The 15,471-nt window shown below is 47.9% G+C and overlaps 1 protein-coding gene across 1 annotated transcript in view; it reads right to left on the bottom strand.

The window, feature by feature from the left end:
• Positions 1-15,471, bottom strand: part of Ptpre (protein tyrosine phosphatase, receptor type E) — a 148,691-nt gene that overhangs the window by 81,555 nt on the left and 51,665 nt on the right. Inside the window, exon 2 of the mRNA XM_005351420.3 lies at positions 954-976. The gene's annotated coding sequence lies outside the window, so the exon portion shown is untranslated. The remainder of the gene's footprint in view (positions 1-953; positions 977-15,471) is intronic.

Below are 15,471 nucleotides of genomic sequence, written 5' to 3'. Positions count from 1 at the left end.
AAAACAAAAAAAACCTCATTGGTGGAGCAAGCTCCAAATCTCAATACTCAGGAGACAGAAGAAACAAGAGGATCATCTATGAATTTGAAGCTAGCCTGGTCTAGTTCTAGACCAACCAGACCTACAGATGGAGATCTTGTTTCAACAAACAACAAACAAAAACAAATCTCTTAGACTTCCTTCTCCCTTTCCTTTGAAAAGAGGAACAGTATGAAGTTGATTAAATGGTTTTGAAAGGCTATGAAGTAGGCAATGGTGGTATAGTGGTATAGGCCTGAAATCTCTTCACTAAGGATGCTGAAGCAGCAGGATTGTGAATTTGAGGCCAGCTCTGGCAACACAGTGAGAACTTGTCTAAAACAAGAGAAATCAAAGTAAGATTTAGGCTATGCTGTTATGTGTGTGTGTGTATATATATACTTTTCTTACAGGCATCAGAAACGTAGAATTTTGCTGTTACCTGGACCCCATAGGTGTAAAACACAAGATCCCATGACACTGAAGCATTTCTTTTTTCACTAAGAATGTCATTCAGAAAAGCACCTTCTTAGCGGTCCCCACCCCCAGAGTAGCAGATCCATTTAAGAAGGGGTTCCCACCAGGCAATCACATGCCATGGTGTACCCTGAGGGGCGGCGAATGTGTGCCACTGAGATAAGGCAAGCCCCTTGCGAAAGACACAGGCCAGTGAAAGGAAAGCACGTGGGAACTGCTCTCAACAGTATGTTTCAGGACACTGAGTGGCTGAGCCAGGAGGAATGCCAGGAGGAAAAAAAGAACGAGAAGTGTGCTGTGATACATCGAGCAAGCTAAGACACTACATTCGCCTGTCACCCGCTGACCAAATGGCTCATTTCCCAACAAGATAAGCCTTAGATAACAATTAAATCCCAGGCATTTTTAGCAAACCAATCATACATTAGAAACAAATTTGTAGAAAGTTATGTACTCACCAAGGGAAAATGAGGGCTATAGTCTGAAAGAGAAAGAAGAAAAAGAGCATTAGTTTTCTGGTGACAACGTCGGTTGCTCATTTGAGCCTCCCATTTCCAACAGTACTAGCTGCCTATGGCCATTTTGCCTCGTATTTCAGGAGACTGCTTTGTTTTGGTGGTCATTTCTTTTTGCTACATGCATAGCTTTTATGCACCTATGTCCGGCACCAAGCTTTCCTGGGCTCCCTGGCAGTCAGTGGAGGGTGGAACACAGCTACCCAGGGTCTGAAGTGTTTAATGTCCAGCCCTCAAGAACCTGCACAGGTTGCTGCCCCTAGTGAGGTATATAAAGGCCATCTCCATGGAAGATGAGGGGACAGGCCTCACTAGGGACAGCAACCTGTGCAGGTTCTTGAGGGCTGGACATTAAACACTTCAGACCCTGGAGATGGCCTTTCAAGCTAGAGACAGCCTTTCCCCTCCACATCTGGTGTCATCTCTGCCTAGCCTGACCACAAATTAGTTCACGAGCTCTTTGCCTCAAAAAAATTATTAAGATATAATTTACACATATAAGATTTGCCTACTCCAAGTGTATATGTTAGTGGTTTTTATTATAGTCAGGAATTTAATAACCCTCGTTAGCACCTCATGCTAAAGGCTGGAGAGATGGCTCGATTTACAGCTTGTTGCTCTTGCAGAGGACTGGAGTTTGAGTCTCAGAACTCACACAGTTCACAGTCATCTGTAACTCTAGTTCCAGGGAATCTGGCACCTTCTTCATGTCTCCTCAGGTACTGCACAAATGCGGGGCTCATACACGCAGGCAAAACACCCATACATAGTGAAATAAAACTTAGTTTTAAAAAGACTTAAAAATCTAACATTAGATCATTTTTGACATCTAAACACACACACACACACACACACACACACACACACACACACACACACACGAGTTCACTGTCTAACACCCCATCCTCTCTCTGACCTCCTGACAACCACTTATCTACTTTCTGTGGATTTTCCTGTTAGGAACATTTTATAGAAATAGACTTATGCCATATATGGTCTTTTGCAACTAGCTCCTTTCATTGAGAATCATGTTTCCAAGTCCTGACCATCCCATAGAATTTTCTAGCACTTCACTCCTTTCTATTAACAAGTATCTCACTCCCTCATTCTGTTCGCCTATTCGTTGATGGACATAACTTTGTTGCTGTTGGTGCAGTCGGCAGCCTCACATGAGGCTTAGGAGACTTCCATCTGCCTGTGGATGGAGCTGTGGCTGGGTTGTGATCACACGCTTAAACAGTTAAAGGGTAGGATCAGTTTTCAGTTGTCACTGGTTTAAAATAGCCAGCTCCTCCGTGCTGCTTTCCACCAGATTGCTTGTGATGACAGTCCTGGCAAGGCTGGTTACTTTAAAAACAAATATAACATTGTCTCTGCCGTACACATTACACCAAGTTTATTATAAATTATTATATGGTTACAGATTTAGAAGGTAACTTAGGAAGTAGTTTTAAAGCCACAGAAGCAGAGAACTAATTTTGGTAGCTAAGAAAATTTAAATCGGCTTGGGAGAGTCTGTACTCAATATACTCCTAATAGAACAAAGGGTATCTACCTTGGCCACTAATCTGTAACACTGCACTGGGAATCTTAGCCAATGGAATAAGGCAAGGAAAAGAAATGCAATACATAGGGATGGAAAGGGAAAAGCATGAAGCTTATTTCTGAAGTGGCATGAAGGTCTATGTAGAGAATCCTAGAGAAAAAGAAAGCCCCGATAGCTAATACACGCACTTAGCTCAAATGAAACAGACAGTACACAGATAATCCACAGTAGCTACACAGGCTAGCGAAGAGCTGTTAAGGGAACAAGTGGGTGGTGTTTTCCCCCCTAATTTTATACTTAGGGAAGCTGATGATCTCAGCTTCACACATTCATCTGTTAACAACGAACCAGTAGCACACATGATCTATTTGTAATATCTGACACTATGGATCATGGCATCATTTTCTAGGGAAGGAATCTAAAATAATGAAGAGACAGCATGTTGAATCATGCGAAGTCACAGAGGGTTCCCAGAATGCCAAAAGGCTGCATATAACATAAGACCCAAGCACAAGGCAGAGGTTCTCTGAGTGTTGGTAAGTGTGGATCGGTGAACTACCTTTTTCTAGAACAGTTTATGATAAAACTTCACGCCTTCCCCTCACCCTAAACTAACCCAGAGGTGATGATGGCAAGAGCATTGGCTTGGAGTCAAGCAGCAAGAAAAGCCAAAGGTGGGCACTATGGCCACATTCCCAGGGTAATTCACCAAAATGCTCCCAGCGACCTTCCAATGCTATGTTGACCCATTCCAACACGAAATAGAGCCCAGTGTTCCACAGAGGCCGCTGGCCTAGGACTGTAGCTGGCGGTAGAAGGCTGGGTCAAACCAGACAAAAACCACAAAGGAAAGAGCTAGTTTGGTGTGGAAGCAGAGACTGTTTCATCAATCGCTGGATAAACAACCAAATACAAATGACAACTCCAAACAGAGCTTTGTAGTAATGGGTAGCACGATAGGCCACAAGGATTCCCAGTTTGTGATTCATACATGATCGGATGACTCTCAGTTTCCCTAAGAACAGAACTAGAGCAAAACCAAACATGCTCCAAAATAAACCTTTACCAACTATATATTTCCTGTAGCCTGAGGCCTTGCAGGCAGTCACCATTACACTGAGCAAAACCTTGCAAGAACCATTGAAAACCTGAGGGTTGAGGTGGCAGTTGATGTGGGCAGTTTGTTCAACATCCTTCCACAAACTAGACGCTTCCTGCTCTTATCTTAAAAGCCAGCATCCTCCAAAAAGGGGAAGGAGGGAGGAGGGGAATTCGTGTGTCTGTTCAGCTGGGGGTGGGGAGGTGTTGAGGGGGCAGCTTCTCTTGCTTCCTCCTTCCACACCTCACAGCTAGCCTATGAAGCAAAGGGGTGCTCCTTAAAGATGGGGACCCTGCAGCCTGCGGTGTGATTAGGTGGGGCCGTGGGATGCTCTCTCAGCCTACTCTTAGCTGTACCTCCTGACTTTGCTTGCTCATGATTTGGGGTGGTAGCTCTGCCCTCTTAGTGAAGCTCTAACTCTTTTAGGGCAGTCTGTTTCCCCTCTCTAAGTTTCTGGTATCCAGGGCTCCGCTTGCCACAGCCTGGGAATGACATTTTCCTACGGGCAACAACGATACTGACAGGTTCACCCCTCAAAATTCCACCCAGTTCAAGGGAGAGTTCCACTGTCTTCTTTAGTCCGGATGACCTGGAAGAGTTCGATGGGCCACATCCCTGCTCTGGGGAGGAAGAGGTCTTTGGGTGTGGTCTGAACTGACCTGCTACTGAGGTAGAACTGGGGTTGGCAGTGCCTGAGTACACAATCCACATCCATTCCACTTCCATGGAAAGCCCAGTTTACCCTGGGAAAGAAGCTGGTGACATCAGAGAAGGGGAAATCCAGCCTGAGGAAGGCCTGAGGGCAGGCAAGGTCAGGCCCAGGAAGAGCGCTCCCAAAGGAAGTGACCAGCAACTAGGCTTGATCCTGATGGTTCCCAAGATAGAAGGCCCCAGCAAATGGAGTTACTGTGCAGCCAGGCTTCCTAAGGAAGGCTATCAGAGTGCAGGGTGAGAAGTTCCCGGAACTGCTCGGGCTGTGGATAAAGTTATAGGTGCTGCTGAGGTGGACAGAGCTGGCCAGTCTTTCTGAGCTCAGACAAATGTGAAAATCCTTTCCACACACCCGTGGCCCACACACATCTCGGGCATCCCTGCGGCAGGCAATTTGCTGCTTGCAGCTTTACAGGTTTTTCTTTTGAATGGGCAACACAATTTCTAAAACTGTGGAAGTGCTTGCATTTCATTTTAAAATTCTAGCGACGTATTTTCTATATGCATCATGTATTTTATATGTGAACATTTTTATGACAGTTGACGGTTCCATAAAGCAAAAGGCACACACACAATTCTATGTGGGGGAAATACCGGGGACACTGGCCTTGAACAAATCGCGCTGTGAAGAACAGACCTGGCCAAGTTCCTCCATTCTGGCTGCATTCTCTGGAGATCCCGGTTTTCCCAGAAGGCACTGGTAAATGAGTCAAGACCCCCCCGGGGGAGCAAGAATTGCTATCCACTGTCAGACATAGTAACCCTCGAGTCCAATCACTATACCCAAGAACTTACACAAACTGACCAAACAGCAGGGCAGCGCTAGAAATAGGATAATAACCAAAGCCTATCAAGAGAACCACAGGCGGTGGGGATGGCAGAGCCCCAGCCATGCCTCGGGCTTGCCTGCATTCCATCAGACTGCCACACTGTGCTGCCAGGGGGTGTGGAGAGATGGGAACGTGTCATGTTTCTTAAATCGTCGAGGCTGCAGATTGCACTGATCTCATGCTGCCAAGTCTCACAGTTTCCCTGTTTACCTTGCAGACACCAGCAAAGCTGCTACTCTCCCATCTTCTGGTGCACTGAAGACGGGCTGGAATAGAGACTGAAGGGAGAGGAGGGCCGTCTCTCCACACAAAAGACTCTACCTACCCCCTAGGTTCGAGCCACCCCCCCCCCAAAAAAAGGAGAACCTTCAAAGCAATGTCACCAAGGTGACATTTTCTCAGCTCTCCGTTTTGTTAACCCAAGACAGACAGGCATGCTTTCTAAATATTTGACGATTTCTAGCGGTTATTCCCAGGCAAGCCACCTGTCTGCTCTCCACCCAGTACGTATGACACTTCTCTAACTGTTCACTGTGGGGTGGCCCCTTTGCGTAGCGAACTGTGCATATTAGTAAGGGGGCCCCTTGTTTGCAAGCACTGGCCTGGTGGTTTTTCCATCTTGCTACACCTGTCTACAGAGTTGTGATTGCCCTGAAATTTAGGAGCGCAGCAGTTTGGATCTGTTCTCTTCACAGGCACAGGTTCTCTCTCAACTTCAGGGGTGGGAGAGACGCTAATGAGTTGTTCATCTCTCGGTGCAGGGCACACATACTTCTCCCGTAGTGATATGGTGGCAGTCACTGTCATGCTTTCAACCTGTTTTGTTGTTTTCTTTCCTTTAGATCTCTTTGCCCCCCACGCCCCACCCCAGGGAACTGCTTCCTTGCAAGGATCCTGTACTTGAAGGTAGAATGGCGTGAATAGCCTTGTCAAGCTCTCTGGAGAGGCATCGCGACAAGGACCGTTAAAGGCTCTCAGTACTCCTGGGAGGAGTCTGTTACTAGCCCTGCTCTTCAGACAGGAAGACTGAGGCCCACAGATAGAATCACTAGCAGAGCAGGGGTTCCGGGGCTGGTTTATAGGCCTCACTGCCGCCTTGAGTTCTTTCCAGGAACTGCCTTCACGAGGGAGGTCCTTAGAAACAGAAAGACCTCTGCCTGGGCTGTTGGTGCTTGTCCATGCCCCAAGCCCGCTTAGAGTGATGCTGCTTCCCTGGGGGTTTGCCTTCTGATCAGAGCACACACAGCTAAGGCACGGCTCCGTGGGCCCACCCCATGACCTCACAGATCTGATGTGTTTACTTCTAATAGTGCAGAGTTGAGCCCCGGGCCTTTGCAGGGGTGCTCTGAGCATCGCGACGTAGGTGCCACTGGAGAAGCCAGGACCCTTGAAGCTCACTGGGTCTTTCTTAGAAGGCACAACCCCACCAACTCAGCCGGTCCACTTCCAAAGGACTCAAAGTGTAAAGAACTGAACTACCTCTAGATGGAGACAGGCTCTTGCTTGCCTCCTCCCTTAAGGGTTAACGCTATGGGGCAGGACTGGGAAGTAAGTTCATCTTAAGACAATGTGCTTTTCCTTCCTATCATCCTACCCTCCAGGGCAGTTCCTATGAGTGGCTGTGGGGTTTGGCTGGGCCTGTGGGGCTTCCTGGGATCTGACTCAGAAAGGTCTAACTGTTTCTTTTTCTTTCCAACGCTGGCCAGAGCCCAAGCAGGCTATGTAACTCCCTAAGGCTTTGGACTTCCTCCATTCCCTGCTAAAGCTTCCCCTCGGCTGTGTGGCTGCCGGCCGCCAGGTGGCTGACCTCCCTGTCATCATCCCAAGCTGCACAGTCTGCGCCTTCTCTTCATTCTCCTCCTTCCTTCAGAGCAGCAGCAAGATTTACAGCTTGCTCGCCCTGGGCTTTTCCTTTTACAGGCCAGGAAATTATCCCCAGGCTTCCACGGGAGGAAGCTCTTCTTTGACCTTTAGCTTCTATTTGTGTCGGTTCTTAACGTCTTCTATTAATGAGACTAAAAACCCAGACAGGGGACCTTGGTTTCTCAGGTAGCGTACCATGATTCCTGGGACTCCAGCAAGATTCCCAGCAACACCTCTTTCCTGTCTTTTAATTGGCAGAGGAAATGAACCTGTTCCCGCACTCCTAGACAGCATCCAAACGACTAAAGAATGTTTCAGATTTTTTTTTAAAAAAAAAATTCATAACACCAACTTTACAAACAATGGCCCCATTTTCTCTGCAGCGGTGAACAAGTGAACACTTCTCATACAGAACCCAGACGGGTCCTCGGGCTGATAGGCGGGTTGGGTGTCTTCAGCCATGCAACCCCACTCACTTCCGGAGTCATTTGTCAACCTGCCCCTCCCACTACTCCCGGGTTTGGGTGACACACCTGTGACCTAGCGGGCTTCACTGGCCACAGTCTTTAAAGAGGGCCTCAGGTGTGAGCAGCCGCACACAGACTTCTTGCTTCCTGGATGTTGGCTCTTGTCTCTCTCTCCCCTCACCCACTCTGCCACTTAACTATGGGAAACGAAGCAGATCTCGTTCGTCCATCTCCCACGGTTGTGCGAGCCAAGGCCCTTCCCACACTGGTCTCTCCATTAGCAACTTGCAGACTCGGGCTTTTTGCCTGATAATACCCAACATCTTTACCCCAAGAAAAGCAACAGATATGACTTGATCTTTTCTCTGCTACTTTCTGCTTGTGTGCTAAAAGGATTGCGTGGGATAAAATGACGCTGTGGCGATTCAACCTTCCCAGACAGGATCAGCAGCCCAAAGTGAGCTTCCCTCACGGCCATGGACACAAGTACATGGAGAGGCGCTTCATAAAGCGGAGCCAGGCTTCTAGTGAGATTGGTGAGCTGGCTCTTGGTACGGGAGACAGGGGTCTAGCTTCTGCTCCCGTCAACAACCTTGGCTAATGGCAAGCTTAGGAGTTTCTCTAAAACCATGCTGGGGATGGGATTGAGTGGATCTACCTACTGCAGAGCACAAATAGGCCCCTGTGACCATCCTGAACAAAACTGACTGTCTTCCCGAAGTGATGGATTGGTGCAGATAGGAAGGGTAAAACATGTGGGTCCTTATCAGAATCTGGACCTCGTCCCATAGAGAGGGAAGAGGCCACAGTGATCACCTCTAGAGGTCCCACTCACAGGAAAGACATTCACACTGCCCTCTGAACATACCCAGGTATCTGGATTTCCTCATGCTGTGCCCCATCACCCAAACCTGTCAGACTGCTCCCTCTCCTGACCCCTCCCTTCTTGATCACACTGGAGTCCTCCAGACTTCCTGCACCCCCCACTCCTGACACTCTTTTGCTCTCTCACCCCTCTGTCTGTGGTTTCATTTGCCAGCAGTAACCTCCTGAACTGTGGCTCACCGTAAGATGATGAATAATGAGAGTGCCACCTCTATCACCATAGCAGCCTCCGTGTGTGTGTGTGTGTGTGTGTGTGTGTGTGTGTGTGTGTGTGCGCGCGCGTGCGTGTCTGGTGGTGTGATCCACACTTTACAGGCGACAAAAATGAAAGGCAACCATTTGTTGGCACAGAAGTCTCAGTTGGTTTGGGGAGCTCTGAACAGAAACTGGAACTCTTGGAATCTCTTCAGTGTCTAAACATTTCTGAGTTCTCTGAGCATCCATGAGGATGAACGGATAAAATGCTGAGGTCAGCATTTAACACACACTGTGTTCCTGCTATGTGATAGTGATGGGCCAACCGCCAAGGACTGAGAAGTTAAAAAAAAAAAATATGCCAACAGACCCTCAAGAAGGTCTAAAGGAGATGCTTATGAACCTCGCTTTAGTGCGACAGTGAGCACTCGATGGTGGCAAGCCCACGGTGGGCAATGAGACCGAAGCACCGAGGTCTGCCGCGTACCTGGCAGGCTCCTGCCTCAGAGCCATTGGGAACTGGGCTGCATGGCATCCCTCATACATATGCAGGGATATTACTCAGGGACTAAGATAAGACATTCATGTCATGAGAAAAGGGGAAGTCACCCTGAACTCACCTAAAGCAGATCAGTTTGTAAGACATTTCTGAGGAAGATTTTGACAATTAGGAAGCCACTTAAGGGGAAGAGCTGCCAATCAAGTAGTCATTTTGCTAAAGCAACCTCAAATATTTTGGTGTGGTGATCTTCCAATGCTACCTGACTAGACCCATGGAATTAGTGCATTATAAAACCCACAGCGCTGAGTCTGGCTCTAAGACAGGAAGGGAGAGCTGATGGCATCCTGAGTATCAGCTGCAGCATTCGAAGGGAAAGCTTTGTTTCTCCACCTAAAACAGTTCCTAGAGAAAGCAAAGCCTCCAGGGGCTTAACAAACCAGGGGGGTTGAGAGCAAATGTATCTTCAGCCTTGATTTGCATTGGTCAGGACATGCACCTCCATCCCCCGCCACCGAGAAAGTTCTGTGAACTCAGCAGGAATCCCTCCTCCCCAGAAAAGAACACTGCTGTATTCATCAGGCAACAAAAACTGCATTATGACAAAAGTATGCAGCGCTCCACCCTGGAACAATGCACTGCAACACAAGCGCCGAGTCTGGCTGAGTTCGGCTTCAGTCACCTAGAGAGACCAGTTGCCCTTTTCCTTGGCCAACCAGTGCAGCCATAATTTCAAAAAGAAAAATCATGTCTTTTAAGTCAATGAATCATCTCTAGACCTGTGTGCATGAGCTGCTGGGTTGCACAGTTGGTGCTTCTGGACCTTGGCAGGAAGCAAAGATGCCAGAGGTCCGGCAGAGTTGGGCTGCTGTGTGCCTAGCTTTCCTTTGCCTCCCACAAGTTTGGTGGTCCTTCTGTAGGTCACAGTCTGAGGGAACAAGGGGAGCAGCAAGAACCAATCCAGAGACACAGGGAAGTGAGGGGCCCAGAGCACAGGGCCTGACTGTTCCACAGTCTGCACCTGGGGTTATGATGCAGCTTTGCCTGGATCATCTAACAAGATGGTGTTGTGTGGGTGAGTGCAGGATCTAAGGCCCAGGATGGGAAGAAGAGCCACTGCCTATACCCAAGGATAGCCTGGGCAGAGCCCCACGCCCCTGCCTAAGCACATTTACTAGGACAATCTAGAAATCCATCAGGTGTGTCCAGCATGCAGCTCGCGGAGTGCATGCTGCTGTGGAGAACTGTGAGTGCAGCCTAGCTCAGGATCATCAGCGGGCTTGAAACAAGGAGGGCTTTTGCAGGTTTATTTGTAGAAATCATCTGCGTAGTTCTCAAGCTTGGACTTTATATATGGTGATACCTTGCTTGCTGCAGTATCAAAAATGTGGGCTTACCTCTTATTCGCTATTCTACCTGATCCTCTTGACAAGTCTGAGGTGACTTGCTTGAGGCCACACAGTCAATAAGAGGACAAGCCAGAATCCAGAGCCAGCCCGTGACAGACTTCAAAGCCGAGGATAAGTGGAAAGCCCCCAACCTTAGGAAGACACTACCAGACCTTTAAGTAGGGCCAGGAACCACTTACTGAGAGACAAACCGTGGAGGGGAGAGTCCTCCCTAGTAAAACCGGGGGAAGTGGTTAGGACCCAGCAGATGAGAGGAAAGGGTCTGGCCATGACACTTCTCTTCCCACAATGCTCTGTGGGCAAACCCACCACATCCTTAAGAAGCCATTTGCCAGTGGGACCCCTCACAGAAACGAAAGTGCCACCTCTCCCTATAACCCCAACTTGTTGAAGACTCAAGATCAAATTCGAAACGTCTTCTGCAGATTTTACTGAAGCCCGGACTGCGTCTCCAATTGGTAAAATTCTGCAAGCTGAATTTGGGAAAATGCATGAATTTCAACACTATGCCAGAGGACTGTTGGGTGGCATCCGAGATGGACAGCAGTTTCCCTGGCTGGCAGCAGGAACTTGCCTGGCCTGAGCGAGCATCCCACTGCCTGGCTGGGATCTTGAGTCAGTACAAACCTGGCAGTGCCATGTTGGAACTGGCCTTTTTCTACTACCCATTTCAAGTGCTTGACAGTCTCCCCAGCAGCCAGCCACATTGGCAGGTACAGTGTCCCTGTACAAGTAGTTTTTCTGTCTGGGGTTTCAGTTAGTCAACTGTGGTATAAAAATAGTGCATAGAAATTTCCAGAATTTTTTTTTCTGTACATTCTTTGTGTCTCACCCTTCTGAGAATTATAGACTTTCTTGCTATCCTGCCAGGGACGTGAATCACACCTCAGACCAGATTATCTAAGCTGTATGTAATAGCCGCCCACTGGTCACTTAGCAGTCATTTCATTTGGTGAATTGAACCTTATTTTAATGATTAAAACCCACACTGATACTGGCATTTTAATCACAGTATGTTGTTAGAATTATATTTTATGATTAGTCGTGGTTGGTTGTAAATCTCTTATTATGTCCAGTTTAAAAGGGAACTTCATCATAGATATGAAAGCATAAATACAAAACCCACAGCATCTTGTAGGGTTTGGGGATTATCCATGCTTTCGAGCATTCAGTGGGGTGTCTTGGAATGTGACCTCAAGGAAAGTAGGGTGTCGGGAGTAGATGGGCATTGCCCTGACCATCTAAACCTGAACACTCCTCCTACCTAGGCCCTGCTATCTGAGGTGCTGAAGCCATGACAGCTGCGTGGGCCAGATACCATGTACCAGGTTCTTGTCCCTCCTGTCGGCAACACATGCCAAACACCAGGAAAGCACCATCTCACTGGCCACTTGTTACAGAATGGAGAGCTGGAAAGGGCCTTCTCTGTGTTAGAGAGGGACCTGAAGCTTCTGTGACCTAGCGGGTAGGTCACAGTGTCCCAACCAGGTCCTCACAGGTCTCTGGGTCCACCACATTGGGTTTGAGTGCTGGAAGTAAAGCATTGTTTCAGGGTTAAGAGTCACATTGGTGTGGCAAATACTCATGACCAAAAAAGTCCACACTCATGTCTAGGTCCTGTTTAACACCTCAATTCAGTATGTTACATGCAGGGCCTCTATGTGCTACACAGGACACAGAGACTGAAGTTACTCCATACAGGCAGGGATACCTCCAGGGTTCTGCTACAGATATGAGAAAGGGTGATGACCACAGACACTTCTGCAACATTGCATCACTACAACCACACTATAACCACCCATCTTCAACTCCAGGTCAGTTTTACAGAAAGCAGGGTCATTTTTTTAAAAATGGCTGCTCCTTCATGGAGTCATAATTAAAAAGAAATGACCGTGGGTTGGAGTCATGGATCCGAAGCTTGAGGACCTGAGTTCGCATCCTCAGAATTCATGTGAAAAATGAATGCAAACACACACATACACCACACACATACACATGGGGCAGGGGCACTTCTCCAAGAGATGTTTCCAATGAACCAGAACATTACCCACCTAATAACAAGAGAGAAAGTACCAGGTTGCTTTTGTGAATGTAATCACAGTGAGGGTCCTGACATCTCTAGCAAATACAGCTCAGAGTAGGCGGGAAAAAAAGCAGACTCAAAACTGGAAGCTTCAGAGTTTGGAAGCGCGTGCAGTTTTGTAGTCAGTGCTCAGCCATCCTTCCAGCTGGGGCGCGATATCCCACTGAGGGACCAGCCGCTTTACATCACATGTCTGCTCCACTGGTGGCATTTGAGGAGCTGCTTCCAGCTAAACAAACATGTGCAGGGTGTGCACTGCCGATGCTGGAAACGAGGAAGTTAGACCCCCGGACCAGGTGATGTGGGAGGAGAGATGAGCTGGCCTCAAAGGACAGGCACCCAGTCCTCGTCCTGGAGGCTTAGAGAGTGTGAATGAGGCACTTGGCTTGATGCTGTGCTTCTGACTAATTCTGAAAACACCAACTCACCTGCGCCGCAGTGCTGTGGTTGCTGCAAGAACCCTCAAAGCAACTGCCTGCCACTGGCTAGCTTGTGGGACCGAGAGTGCTCCCGGGGACACTGAGAAGCCCAGTTCCAGAAAGTGCTTGAGGTGGGGTTTCCGGGGGCCCCAATGTGGTGAGGTGACTCTCCGTGGTTCCCTCACCTTGGATTCTCCCAGTTGAGATCTGCATGTGTCAGAGGAAAACACACTCAAACTCTTATGTTATGTGTGTGTGTGTGCATGCAGACATTGTGTTTGTGCATGTGTGAGAGTGTGTATATTTTATGTGCATGTATTATGTGTGTAATTGGTATTTGTGCATGTGGACATGCTGTGTATGCATGTGTGTGTATGTACGTGTGTATGGATGGGCACATATGTGTATGTGGTATGTGTGTATACATGTGGTGTGCATGTTCATGTGCTTGCATGTGTGAGGGTGGGTGTGCACACTAGCACATGTGTTTAAAGTTCCTCTATAAAAAAAAATTAAGAATTCAGTTAACCTTTTGCACATTTGGTTTGAAGTTACAAACAAAGCCAAATTTGGGGATTTCTAGGCAAGGAGCAGGAAAGAGGCATCCTCACCTCCCAATGCCAGCATCCCTGGAAGGCTCCTGGCTCTGCCTCCCCTGGCCAACAGCCCTTGGAACAAAGCCACGGTGCTGTTTGAGTCCACAAGCTCCTTCACAAAATGCCAGGCCTGTGGCAGCAACTCTCTCAGTTTTCAGCTCAATGCCACTGTGACTTTCCAGCAGAAAAGACCCCAGTGCGACCCTGTCCTTTATAGATTCATATGAAAACAGTGCCGACCACCTGAATCTCCACCCTCACCCAGATCTTTGAAGACGCTAGCGCAGCGGTTCTCAACCTATGGGTCACGACCTTGGGAGCATCTATCAGATACATTGCATAGCAGATAGTTACATTATGATTCATAACAGTAGCGAAATTACAATTATGAAGTATCAATGAAATAATTTTATGGTTGGGGGTCACCACAACCTGAGGAACTGTATTAAAGGGTCGCAGCATTAGGAAGGTTGAGACCCACTGCTCTCCAGCATTTCCATGTGCCCTGCACACAGTGAGCTCCATAGTAAATGGAGCCAGCAAGCTCTCCCTCTCAGCATATTGCTCTCTCCGTGTGTTATTATTGTAAGGCAATAAAAGCATGAAAGGATGGACTAGCCCAGTGCAATCTTGACTCCATTAGCCTTCCAATTTCAGTATCACAGTGTCAAATCTCAGGCTAGTAGCTCTCATCCAAGGGCTGATACAAGCATGTTGTCGAATTGCAAAATGAGATGGACCAATCTTTTGGAGGGGGGCAGGAGTGGTGGTGGAGGTAGGGAGCTAAGAATCGTGACTGCAAACCCTAATAGCTTACAGAAAGTTGTCTTGCACTGTAGTACCAGAAAAACGTTTGTATTTCCTGAAAGATTAGGAACATTCTTTTAACCGGACTGGAACAATGCAAGTCATTGTTTCACTTTTGCTTTGTCAGTCAGGAAGCTCAGGACTGAGTTTAGGCACAATTTCAATCTCCTCTTATCTTCAGGGAAAGGGACCCGGCACTCACTGAGAGTCTGAGCCTGCCTTGTGCGTTCCATAAAAGTTTAATGCTCTCAGCCACCCAGTTATTTTTATTATAACCCCATGGGTTATGTCACAGTGGAATGGAGCCAGGAGCAAGCCAGGGAGGCAGCATCTAACCCAATCCACTTAGGTCATGAATGATACAACTGGCTCTTTCTCTCAAGTGCCAAGTGGTGAAGAACACAAATTGCCTACATAACAGCCAGCAGGACGGAAGCTGAGGAGGTTTCCTTCCCTAGGCCCTGGCCAGGCTCCAGGGCATCAGAAGCAGGCCTCACAGGAAGAGTGGAGGAAAATGGTTAGCTGCATAGATGCAGGGCTGCGTGGAACATTTCTGCTTTGATGGCTGTGCTTGCACTGGATACCATGTGGCGTATGGTGGCTGTCATACAAGATGAATTACGTGTGTGTGTGTGTGTGTGTGTGTGTGTGTGTGTGTGTGCTGTTGTCGGTTCATGTACACATGCATATGTATAAAGATCAGACACCAGTCTTGGTATCATTCCTCAGGTACCACCCATATTATTTTCTTCTGAAACAGAGTCTTTGATTGATCTGGAGCTTTCCAGTGGACTAGTCTGGCTGGCTAGTAAACCCCAAGGATCCACCTGTCTTGGTGTCCCCAGCACTGGGATTACAGGCACACACCATGGCATCCGGCTCCATCCTTGGGTTCAAAGGACTTAACTCAGATCCTTGTGTATGTAATATTTTATCAACTGAGCTGTTCCCCAGTCCTAGACTGATGTGGGAATGATTTCTTATTAATAAAGAAACTGCCTAGGCCCATTTCATAGGCCAACCCTTAGGTAGGCGGAGAAAACAGAACAGGA

This window comes from Microtus ochrogaster, chromosome 8 (genome assembly GCF_000317375.1).
Source record: "Microtus ochrogaster isolate Prairie Vole_2 chromosome 8, MicOch1.0, whole genome shotgun sequence".
In the NCBI taxonomy this organism is placed as follows: domain Eukaryota; kingdom Metazoa; phylum Chordata; class Mammalia; order Rodentia; family Cricetidae; genus Microtus; species Microtus ochrogaster.
Note: the sequence above shows the minus strand (reverse complement) of the source record. Positions and strands in the feature narration are given on the sequence as shown.